Here is a 12957-nt window from a genome sequence, read left to right as displayed (position 1 = left end):
ACTATTGAAACCTGTAGGACAGAGCCAGGGCAATCCTGAGAGGAGCATGTATATTAACAATGAATTGAGATACACCTTAACAATCGAGAAAAACCTCAGGAGGTCCCATTTATTCAATGATGCCCTTAGTGTCTGTGCTGCTGGGGTTATACATAGGAAGTGGTCTCCTGTGCCCATGTGCTGTAGAGTACTTCCCACTTTCTCTTCTATCAGGTTCAGTGTGTTCGGACTGATATTGAGGTCTTTATTCCATTTGAACTTGAGTTTTGTGCATGGTGATAGATATGGATCTATTTTCATTCTTCTACAGATTGACATCCAGTTTTGCCAGCACAATTTGTTGAAGATGCTCTCTTTTTTCCATTGTATACTTTTAGCTCCTTTATCGAAAATCAGGTGTTCATAGGTTTGTGGGTTAATGTCAGGGTGAGGGAGGGGGACTTGATTGGGGGAGGGGGAGGGAAATGGGAAGCGGTTGCGGGGAGGAGGCAGAAATCATTAATAAATAAATAAATTAAAAAAAAGACATTCCCTATTTTAAAAAAAAAAAACAATCTAGAAAAACAAGAAGATACCAAATCCAGACACAGCAGGTGACAAGAAACAGTGCAGGTAATACTTAAATAATAACCAATAAGGACAGAAATTAATAAAATGGCGACTCCATGTACTAAATTACTTGATCAAATAGTAGGGTCTTTGAAAAGATTAGCAAGAGTTTTAAACCCTTAACCAAACTAAAAGTGTTAGAAATCAAATCTGCAAAACTAGAGATGTAAAGTGGTTGTATACAAAAGACTCCAGGGAAACCTGTATCATTAAGATATACTTCAAAAATGTCTCCACTAAAGCTGGAAAAATCTCAAATAAATAAATAGTTTCTAATTGTATATTGCCCTAAAATTAAAGTCAGAGGATATAAGTGATTTAATCAGACCAATAGTCAGCAATGAGGCTGAAGTAGTACAGTCTCGCCACAAGAAGCACAACAAACGAAAGGATTCGTTGCTGGATTCATTTAAGGAATAATGAAAAAAGTCACTCTTAATCTTCCAAGAAAGAACTGATTCTCAATTCTTCAAATTGTGTCATAAGTTAGGATGGAAATGAATAACACTAAACTCCTTCTACAAAGCCAGGATGTACCAAACCTGGACAAAGGCACAAGTAAAGAAAATTAGAGGCAAGTTTCTTTGATGAACATGAGTTCAGAAATTCTCAACAAAATACTTGCAAACCAAATTCAAGAAACATTAAGATGACCAAATTGGTTTATCCTAAGGATGTAAGCTCTATTCAATATACATAAACCAATGAATGTAATATATTATATACATAGACTTGAAGAGAGAAATTACATGGTCAGCCAGGCGTTAGTGGCACATGCCTTTAATCCTAGTGTTCTGGGAGGCAGAGGTAGGTGGATCTCTGTAAATTTAAGGCCAGCCTGGTCTACAAGAGCTTGCTCCAGGACAGGCTCCAAAGCTACTCAGAGAAACCCTGTCTCAAAAGAAGAAAGAAGAAGAAGAAGAAGAAGAAGAAGAAGAAGAAGAAGAAGAAGAAGAAGAAAATAAATCATATGGTCATCTTAATAGGTGCAGAAAAGTCATTTGACAGTGTTCAACATGCTTCCTGATAAATATCCAAAGAAATTAAAAATGAACAGAAATCCCTCAACATAGCAAAGGCTTTAATGGACCAATCTGCTGTCAGCATTATATAGTAAGTGGGTAAAAACTGAGAATACTCCATCTTACACCTGGAATGAGACAAGGATGACTTCTCTCCATTTTTATTCAATATAATACCTGAAGTCTCAGCTAAACACTAAGACAAGAGAAGTTTAAAATTGGGGAAGAAAGCATCTCTATTTTAAAAGATTTAAAAGATATTTATATTTAAAGTATTTTTTACTAAATTATATCTATATTTAAAAAATACTCTAGACTCCAAGAAAAATTCTTAGATTTGATAAATATTTCAATTAAGTTGAAAGATATGAAATCAGCATAGAAAAAATCAATATCTCTCATATAATACCAATAATCAACATACTAAAAAGAAAGTAAGAAAAACACCTCTTATAATAGCTCCAAACCTACCAAGGGAAATGAAAGCCTTCTACAACAAAAGCTTTTAGTTGGTGAAAAAAGAAATGGAAAAAGTCACTAGATGACAGATGATAGAAGACCTTTCATTCTCCTAGATTATCAGAATTTGCTTTGTAAGAGTAGTTATGCTACCAAAGTCTTCTGCAGATCCAATAGCACCCCTTCAGACTCTAATGATATTACTTGCAGAGCTAACAAAAACTCCAAAATTTCACATGAAACTACAAAAGACTGTGAATAAATGAAGCATTCCCAGGAAAAAAGAATTCCACCTAAAAATATTACAAATCAATAAAAACAAAGATAACATAAACCCAAAACAGATATTTAGACAAATTAACCAGAATAAAAAAGTCAGGAACAAATTTATACGTGCTATAAACACCCAGTTTCGCCAACCAGAATATAGGTAGCCTATTTAATAAACATCGTTGGCAAAACTGGATGAACACCTGATGAAGAATTAAATTAGAATTATGTCTCTGACCCTTTAAAGATCAATTCAAAGTGGAGCAGAGATCTCAATTTAAAATATGAAAAGCTGAAACTTCTAGAGGAAACCTGGAGAAAATTCTAGATGATAATATAAACAAACCCTTCTGAATAGAATCCCAACAGCTCATGAAATAGCCTCTAGACCGACAAGTGTGATTACGTCAAATACTTAACCAGTAGGGAGGTAATCTGAGAAATATGTCGGAAGAAGATTTTGTCATTGTGTGAGAACAATAGTCTGTACTTATCTAAGCCTGCATGGTGCGGCAGACTGCCTAGTGAACTGCAGTGTCTCTGCCATTCCCTGAGTAGGGAGGTTGCATTCACGGTGAAGATTTGTTTTAGCAAGTATTTCAACTCCACAGTCCGCTCATCTAATTTCCAAAAGCTCTCTGCCTGCCTTCACATAGGCATTCATATACTTCCCATTCAGCTTTACAGTATAGGATGAATATCAGTTCCTGTGTGTTGGAAACCACTCAGAGGCAGAAGTAAGTCAGCATCAGGATCATATCCAGTCCTTCCTTTCAAGAGTTCAACATTTTTGGCATAAGCAATGATGTTTATAACGCTAAGGAAGACACGGGTCTGTGTGAAATCTTCAATTCAGATACCATTAAAATTTCCTCTGTATGTACTTTTGCTCCATTTTTTTCATTCATCTTGCTAATTTGAACTTCCAGAGATTCTCCTGTCTCTATCTCCCTGAGTGCTCTGAGTGTTGGATGCATAGGCATGAACTGCATTTTTTAATCATTCCTTAAGCAAAAGAAGTGAACATGTAATAAAGAAATGTGAGTCACTGTGCTCATCTCCATAATTACTGAGATGTGTTTGGTTACCTAGTAATACTCACATTTGAGCAGTTTAAGGGGAGCTAATTCCTATAACATACTGCGAGAGATCTCAAAGTCGAGGGCTCCTGCATTTGTAAAAAGATTGACTAGCAAATGTAGTACAATTCAAATGATGCCTTAAAGAGCAAGTAATCTATGGAAATAAAAAAAAAGTGTGTTTATGGGTGCAAGTCACAGTGAAAACTGTTGTTTATTTACCCCCCCCCCCCCCCCGGCCAAGAGAATGATAGAATTGACATCAGATAAAGCAGAGATAGACAAAAGAGGGTTGGGTGGGGAAAATGGTCCCAGCAGTAGAAGCGTATATGGTAGAAACTTAACACTAGTTATCAGCCCTTCAAGGTGAATTTGAAACTAATAAACATGAGCATTTCTTGGTAAGAGTTTAGCTGGGATAACAGAAATGAGGGAAGATAGTTCAAGAATGAAGATTGGTCAACAGGGTCAAAGAACAAGCTGAGATGTGGAAATTAAGTTTGGCAATGCGAGTTGTTGCTGACCATACTGGGAACAGCTTCAGAGGCAGGCCAGAATGCTGTGGGATGAGGGACAAGTGGAAGAAAGTTAAGGAGAGGGGGCAATGTGTCTATCCTTGTCTTTTAAAAAATTAAAAAAAAATTAAGGAATGAATGGAATTTCAAAAAGTAAAAAAATAAAAACCCTGCCTGTCCTCATTTGGTTGGTTTGGTTTTCAGAAGGAAGACATGGAGTGGTTGTAAATTATCTCATGGAATGGGAGCAAGCAGGTAACATGTTATCAACCCAGTCCCAGGCATGGCAGTTGCTTTCAGAAGAATATGCTGAGTGGTTTCTTTATCATAAATGAAAGCAGGAGAATGTACTAGCCAGTCTAACTTGTTAAAGTTAGCTCACTAATATGCATACAATTCATTGAAACTTTTGTTTTTTTTTTCTGAATTGTCTTCATGTCTTTCTAGTTTTGTTTTTCCTTATCCTTTGTTTTGTTTTAGAAAATTTGAGAGGCTATGGTGATGGCTCAGTGGTTAAGAGCACTTGCTGTTCTTTCAGACGACTGGAGTTCAATTCCTAGCACCCACATAGTGGCTCACAATCTTCTGTCACTCTAGCTCAAAGGGATCACAACACTCTATTGCTCTCCGAGGACACTGGACACACTCAGTGCACAGACATACATGGAAACAACACACACACACACACACACACACACACACACACACACACACTAACAAAATCCCAGATGGAGGAATATGCTATGAACTTAGAAGATAAGTAAGAGACCAATGACCCTTTCAAACTTCTATCATTGTTTAAGAATAACAGTAACAAATGCACTGGGAAAATCAATTACCAAACTCCAGGGCAGTTAAACACTTTATATATGTGTTTAAAATACAGAGAAGATATATATATATATTTTATTTTTTGCATTCATTACCTGTAATCTTCTCCCTTCAATTATGAGCCAAGTATCCATCATGAGAGCATGTGCTAAGTGCATACTCTCCTGAAAATCAAGACTGGGTTTCCTAGTTCTAAACACCTAATACACTTCAGATACCCAGATGATCCCTAAGACACTTTTGAAGACATAAAAAACTGAATCAGTTATGACAGTAAGTCTGTATCCAGTGTGAATCCTCTCAAATGGACAGTCAGGGGCTGAAAGTTATGTTTCTCTTGCCCAATATCAAAGGCAATGGTAATATTTCAACATGACTGTCATTGGAGCTGGCAAGAGAACAAAGTCACTGAAATGGATTTCTAAAGAATGAAATTCACTGAAATAAATGTCATTCAGTTGGTTAAGAAATAAGCCTTTGGCACCCAGCAACTGACTACATTCTGGGTAGATGGGTGCTTGTCATCAAAAAATACATACAAAACTAGTTCCTGGTAACAATGTGCTCTGCCCTAGTGACTAATGTGAGCTAAAGTCTGTAAAAAAAAAAGTTGCATCTTTCCATGATAAGTAGGAATCACTTAACTCAGCGGAACTGGTTCAGTAACTTGGAGAATAGCCGCTAGTGCATATAGCAATGTATGAACCACAGAGACAACAGCTCCCCACATTCTGCTACAAAACACAGGAAGATGTCAAGGGAGACTTGAAAATAAATATCAAGGTCACTTCCCAGAATACTCTAGCATCCATGATGGTAGAAAGGTTCTAAACGTGATTATTCTGTTGCAAAGATCATTGCGTAAAAAGAACAGATAAGAGATTGCTATAAGTTTTTTTTTCACAATGGCCAGAAAACTGGAGAGTTTAAAAAAATGTCTTGAAAGTCTAGTAACAGAAACACAGAAATTTGAGGCATTCCAACAGTGTGTTAGAATCTACCTTCTATTTTCTATTCTTCCATTCCTCTTTCATGTCAGCTACTACTTCCAAACTTACCTGTGAAGTCACATTCAGACAACCAATTTAACTTGTTATCTGACTTGTTTTGTTTTTTAATTTCAAACTAAAAATTATTTTCAGAATTTCATACCTGACTACTGTTTTACATCATTTCCAACTCTTGTTCCACCATCCCTTCTATGTCACTGCCATTCCCTCTCTAATTCACAACATTTTTCTAATAATTGTTACAAACACATGCATATATGTATTTATGTATGTGTGTATGTATTTATAATTATACATGTGTGTAGTAATCAGAGTGGCGGGGCTGCATCCCCAGCACCCTGGCCACCTGGCCAGCTTATGCTCCAAAATAACAACACACAAACTGTATTCTTTTAAACACTGCTTGGCCCATTTCTATCTAGCCTCTTCTAGGCTAATTCTCACATATTAATTTAGCCCATTTCTAATCATCTGTGTAGCACCGCTAGGTGCGCTTACCGGGAAGATTCTAGCCTACGTCCATCCTGGGTCGGAGCTGAATTTCGTCTGTGTCTGCCTGGGAGTGAGGAGCATGGCGTCTCTGAGCTCACTTCCTCTTCCTCCCAGCATTCTGTTCTGTTTACTCCTCCCACCTATGTTTTAACCTATCAGGACCAACCAGTTTCTTTATTGCTTAACCAATGAAATCAACAGATTGCTATATGACACTCCCACATCACATGTGTATGTATATATGTAACCTGAAGAGTCTAATTAGTGTTGCTCTTATGTTTATCTCTTGAGTTTAGGGTTAACCCCTTGGACTAGATAAGATTCATATATTTCTATGGGAAAGACTGATTCCCCCTGTTCTTTCAGCCATTAATTATCTGGAGCTCTTCTTCTAGGGGCAGATTCTTGTGAGATTTCCTCTATCCATATTGGTACAGCAGCTGGTGCAGTCCTTGTTCAAGTCTTGCTTAGGCAACCAGAGTGTTAAGATTTCATAGCTACAGCTTCCTTAAACATATGGATGACACTATCTTGTTACAGAAGTCCTGATCCCTCTTTCAACAACCTCTTCTATGATGTTCCCTGAGACTTGAATATAGTTATTGTACGGTAGATATATCACTGTGATTAGGGACACCATAGATAGATGGTTTTTGCATTTGGATCAGTTATGGGTTTTTATACTAGTCTCTGTGTTAGAAAACGAAGCTTCATTAATAAGGGTTGGGAATTATATTTGCTGTAGCTTTAAGTATGCATGCCCTAATGAATTCCTGGAAAAAAAGAGAAGTGAAGGAAGCATACGTTAACATAATAGAGGCTATGTAGGATAAACACAGCACCATTCCAAATGGAGAAAAACATAAAGCAATCTCATTGAATTAAAAAAAACGAGACAGTTGTCCACTATCCTAACTCCTTTTCAATAGAGTGCTTGAAACACTAGCTAGAACAATAAAGCAAGAGAAGAAAATTGAAAATAAATGAATATGGAAAGAAGACAGATATCTCTATTTGCAGATGATATTATATTATGCATGAGATTCCAAAAATTCCACTGGAAAACTTCTAGAAATTATTAACGCCCAACAAAGTGTCAGTATACCAGATCAACTTACAAAATTGAGTAATCTTTTTATATACCAACAATAAGCACTCTGAGAAAGAGATTATGGAAACATTCCCAATCATAATCATCTTTTTTAAAAAATCTAAGAATAAACCTAACCAAGGTGGTGAAAGCCTTCTACAGTGAAATATTTAAATCTCTTGAGAAAAAAGAGATTGAAGAAGACACTAGAAGTTAGAAAGGCATTCCATGCCCATAGATTGGTAGAATCAACATTATGAGAATGACCATCGCACTGAAAACAATGTGCAGATTCAGCCCCCAGGATATTTTTCACAGAAATAGAAAGACTTAAAATTCATGCAGAATTATAAAAAACTTCAGATAGCCAAAGCAACCCTATCAAAAAGAATTTTGTAGGGGTTATACCATATTTGAAGTTACATTGTGGACTTACAGAAATATGAACACCATGGCACCGTCACAAAAAAGAGAGGTGGGTCAATGGCACAAAATGGAAAACCCAAATATGGTTACGTGTAACTATAGCCATCTGATGTTTGACAAAGATGTCCATAATACACACGGGTAAAAAGGCAACATATTGATAAATGATGCTAGGAAAACTGAATATCCATAAATAGAAGACTAGAAACAGAATTTTATTTATCATTCTGCACAAAAATTAACTCTAAATGCACCAAAGACTTCAACATGAAACCTAAAATGCTGAAACTTATAAACAATTATAGACTTGTACTAGATACAAGTATAGGAAGAAGTTCAGGATAAGGTGAGAAACCTTTGGCTGGCGAGGTCATAGACCCTAGAAGAGAACTCACTACTGCCACTTTCATAGTTTGTAACTGCATTCTCTGACTCATTTTGACTACAGTGATGGCTGGTGCCTTGCTGACTCAAAGTACATCTTTTTGAATTCTTAATATTTCATTATCCCCGAGAAGTACTTATTGAGAATAACAATTCCCTTGTGTCTGCTTAAAATATGTTTTATGAACTCTTCCAGGACTCTGAATGTTGCTTCTCACTACTTTCTTGCAGACCAAGGAACCATGATAATGTGGTTGCCCTAGATAAGTCAGATTTTCTTTAGGAACATCAGCTCCCAAATAACGGCACAGTGACTTCTTGTTGGCTTAGACTTGTTCTCTCCTAGCTCTTAGAACTTAAATTAACCCATTTATATTAATCTGCATGCTGTTACATGGCCCATTACCTCTCCTTGGTACCAGACATCTGACTTCTTCCACTGGTGTATCTCTGGCCTCTCAGATTCTTTCCCCGAGATCCTCTCTGCAAGTTCAATTTATTTGTTAAAAGTATTTTTCTGCTCATTAATGTGACTTCTGTTAAATTAGGAAGACTACAATTTGAGGGGAGAAATAATATTTATAAAACTATGCTGTGGCACATCTTTATGTTTATTCTTGTGTTGGAGTTTCATAGGTATATTAACATTCAGGAAGTAAATCTGTACAGAAGAAATTTTCTCATTATTTCTTGATCTGTGAGAACAACCTTTCCCGTTGGCTACACTGAGAGCTACTTTCAATCTACTCACTCACTGGGAAACTGTTCACATAAAAGTACCAACTTGAATCTAAAGGGATGACATAGTCTGTACCTTCAAAAGGCTTCTGGCTTTATGTTATGCAATAATTTCCAATTAGTGTTAATTTTTTGTTAGAGCTTTTATTACAGCAGAAAGAAAGCCTGTTCTTTCGAAAAATTTAGAAGTTAAAATTTTCAGTGCTTTCATTCTAAAAAGTGGAAAAGGTTAGTATCTACCAAACAAGATGGCAAATGTTATTGATCATTTGATATCATAATCAACAAACAATGTTATATCATTTGGTATACTTTTATAGGATTTTACAGATTTACTTATGCATTTCATAGTATTCATTTAAAAACAAATTTACATGCATTGTTTTTGTGTTTTTGTTGCTGAGATGGTACCTTGCTATGAAGTTTGGGTTAGCTTGGACTTGACTATGTCTCCAAGGCTAGTCTTATATTCATAAGACTCCCCTTCCCCCAAACTCTATAATTATAAGGGAATGCTTACAACCCATTTATAATTTAAAAATATTGTTACCACTGTTTCTTTTCCTATTAATATTTTGCTTATTACTTTCAATAAGACTTATAAAGCAAAAATCAAGTAAAATGTAAGTAATATTTGAGGATTTTTTTGTAGGAATAATAAAAGTGAGTTCATATGGCAGCCAAAAAAGCAAGGTGTCATATGCATCGATTATTTAGAGGTTCCTAGATGAGTTTTCCTTTTTATTACTATTATTTCAGGATGCAAAATTGTCATTTAAACATAATTTTTATTACATGTACACACACACACACAGAGAGAGAGAGGGAGAGAGAGAGAGAGAGAGAGAGAGAGAGAGAGAGAGAAATATGCCATATAGAGAGTCTATGAAATTCTCTCATTTTATTATATTTATTTAAGGAATTGTCTTTAAATACATTATGGGAACAATTGATACTCCTTTTCATATAAGATTTTTGTTCTTGAGAATTTCATACATGCACATAATGTATTGTGATCATATGCATGTCCCTAACTCTTCTCACCTCTTCACCCCTCCCAATTTTATGCCCTCTTTTATTTTATCTTTTGACCCACTGAGTCCAGTTTGTATTGTCCACATATTAAAGAGTGTATGGCTATCCACTGGAGTGTAGCTAACCTACCAGGGCCATCTCCCACCCAAAGAAAATTGACTCTTCCTCAGAAGCCATCAACTGTCAATAGCTCTTCAGATAGAGGTAGGGGATCCTTGTTGACAAACTCTTTCCTAGCAGTCAGTTCCTAAATAATCACATGGAAACTCCTTATTAATTATAAATGCTTGGTTGATAGCTTAGAATTATTACTAGCTAACTCTTAAAACTCAAATTAACCCATGTTTTTTTATATACCCTCTGCCATCTAGTGGTATCATCTTTCATCATGGCATGGTTATCTCCTGCTTCATCTGCATCTCACTAGAGACTGCTCAGACTCTGCCCTTCTTCTTCTCACCATCCTCCTGGTCTGCAAGTCCTCCCTAACCTCTACCTGTCCAGCTATTATCCAGGCCAGTCAGCTTCTTTATTAACCCAATCACAGTGATATACATTCACACAATATAAAGGAATATTCCACACAAGACTCATTTTCTCTGAGCGTTTAGTGGGCATTGCTATATCAAGGTTAAAAAGATCAAGAGACTGCATGTGTTTCATTTTATAGATATAATAAAGGACTCCCAAGATTCTTATCCCATTCAGCAAATTCTCATGTTCTCAATTACTTTCTGTTGATTTTTCTGGACTTCAGCATTTGTGAGGCTGAGGAGTGTTATAGACTGCCATTGTTTTAAATATGTACTATGGAAGTAGAATTACTGTCTAATATTTAGTGGCCACTGACCTTTCTGAATACCATTCCTTTGGCATTTCCCAAAGAGATACACATTTTCCTAATTCATTTATAAATATTCTGGTATAATAATCAATTAACATCTATGCAGCAGGGTATCTTTTCTCCAGCAATGATCCATAAAATTTATCTATGGCACCTTTTATGTGGTACCTTTGGTTCACATAAAATTCTCTTAGATTGGCTAGGACGCTGGGACCGAATCCGAACCGGGAGGACAAAGGGGTGGCCGGTAGCTCCTTTGTTCCCATAGCCTGCCCGCAGCGAGCGGGGTGGGCCCTTTGTTCGCGAGCTAACCAGGCAGCACAGAGTTTCGATCTGGGCACCGAGTGAAACATCATTGTGGTGAGTGAGTGCTGCGGCAGCTGGGAACATACCTCAGCCCGCCCACACTTCCAGGCCATCCTACAGGGGCTATACTGCCCAAACCGCCTCTCTATTTCTATCCCATTCAGCTTACATCCAGATCCCCACACCCCCTGTCTCCCTCCCTCTCTCCCTCCTTTGGGGCATAGCGCCTCCCTACCCAGCCTGCTAGGGTGCTGGGACCAAATCCGAACCAGGAGGACAAAGGGGTGGCCGGTAGCTCCTTTGTTCCCATAGCCTGCCTGCAGCGAGCAGGGTGGGCCCTTTGTTCGCGAGCTAACCAAGCAGCGCGGAGTTTCGATCTGGGCACCGAGTGAAACATCATTGTGGAGAAACATCTCTGGGGAGTGACATCACTGGGAAGGTACATCAGTGGGCAAGAAGACCTGATCCTGTAAAAGAAGATCCAAAGGGGAGTATTGGGAGGAAGAGATGGGCAGACGCCAATGCAGGAATTCTCCCAACAATCTGAAAAACAACACGAAACCACCAGAAGCCAGTGACCCCACAACAGGAGGACATGAACACCTTAATCAAGAAGAAGTAGAAAAAACTGACTTCATGAAAGTGATTGACACCCTTAAACAGCACATAAAAAACACCCTTATGGAAATGGATGAGAAGTATAATAGAAAGTTCGAGGAATTGAGTAAATCAGTGAATGATACCCTAGGAAACCAAGGAAAAACAATCAAGCAGATAAAGGAAACAGTTCATGACTTGAAAACTGAAATGGAGGCAAAGAAGAAAACACAAACAGAGGGCCGGCTAGACATGGAAAATCTAGGTAAACGAATAGAGACTACAGAATCAAGTATAACCAGCAGAATACAAGAGATAGAAGAAAGAATCTCAGATTCTGAGGATAACATAGAGAAAATAAACACTCTGATCAAAGAAAACAGCAAGTCCAACAAACTCTCATCACAAAACATTCAGGAAATATGGGACACAATAAAAAGACCAAACCTAAGAATAATTGGAGTAGAAGAAGAAGTGCAGCTCAACGGTACAGAAAATATACTTAATAAAATTATAGAAGAAAACTTTCCCAAACTGAAGACAGATGTACCTATGAAGGTTCAAGAAGCATACAGAACACCAAATAGGCTGGATCAAAAGAAAACATCCCCTCGCCATATAATAATCAAAACACAAAATATACAGAATAAAGAAAGAATATTAAGAGCCGCAAAGGAAAAAGACCAAGTTACTTATAAAGGTAAACCTATCAGACTTACACCTGACTTCTCTATGGAAACCATGAAAGCCAGAAGGTCCTGGATAGATGTTCTCCAAAAACTAAGAGACCACGGATGCAAGCCCAGACTACTATATCCAGCCAAACTTTCATTCACTATAAATGGAGAAAACAAAATTTTCCAGGATAAAAACAAATTTAAACAATACGTAGCCACTAATCCAGCCTTACAGAAAATAATAGAAGGAAAATCACTAACCAAGGAGTCCAATAATGACCACAATAACTCAGACATCTAGAGACTCTTCACCAGCGCAAATCAAAGAAGGAAAACACACAAACCCTACTACTAAAAAAGTGACCGGAGTTAACAACCACTGGTCATTAATATCACTTAATATCAATGGGCTCAACTCACCTATAAAAAGGCACAGGCTAAGAGATTGGATAAGAAAACAGGATCCAACATTCTGCTGTCTACAAGAAACACACCTCAACCACAAAGACAGGCACCTACTCAGAGTAAAGGGCTGGGAAAAGGCTTATCAAGCAAATGGACCTAAGAAACAAG

Source organism: Microtus oregoni, unplaced genomic scaffold, assembly GCF_018167655.1.
Source record: "Microtus oregoni isolate MIOR12 unplaced genomic scaffold, Mior012 000036F_ref0000092, whole genome shotgun sequence".
NCBI classification, from domain to species: Eukaryota; Metazoa; Chordata; class Mammalia; order Rodentia; family Cricetidae; genus Microtus; species Microtus oregoni.
The sequence above is the reverse complement of the archived record's forward strand: the minus strand, read 5'-3'. Positions refer to the sequence as shown.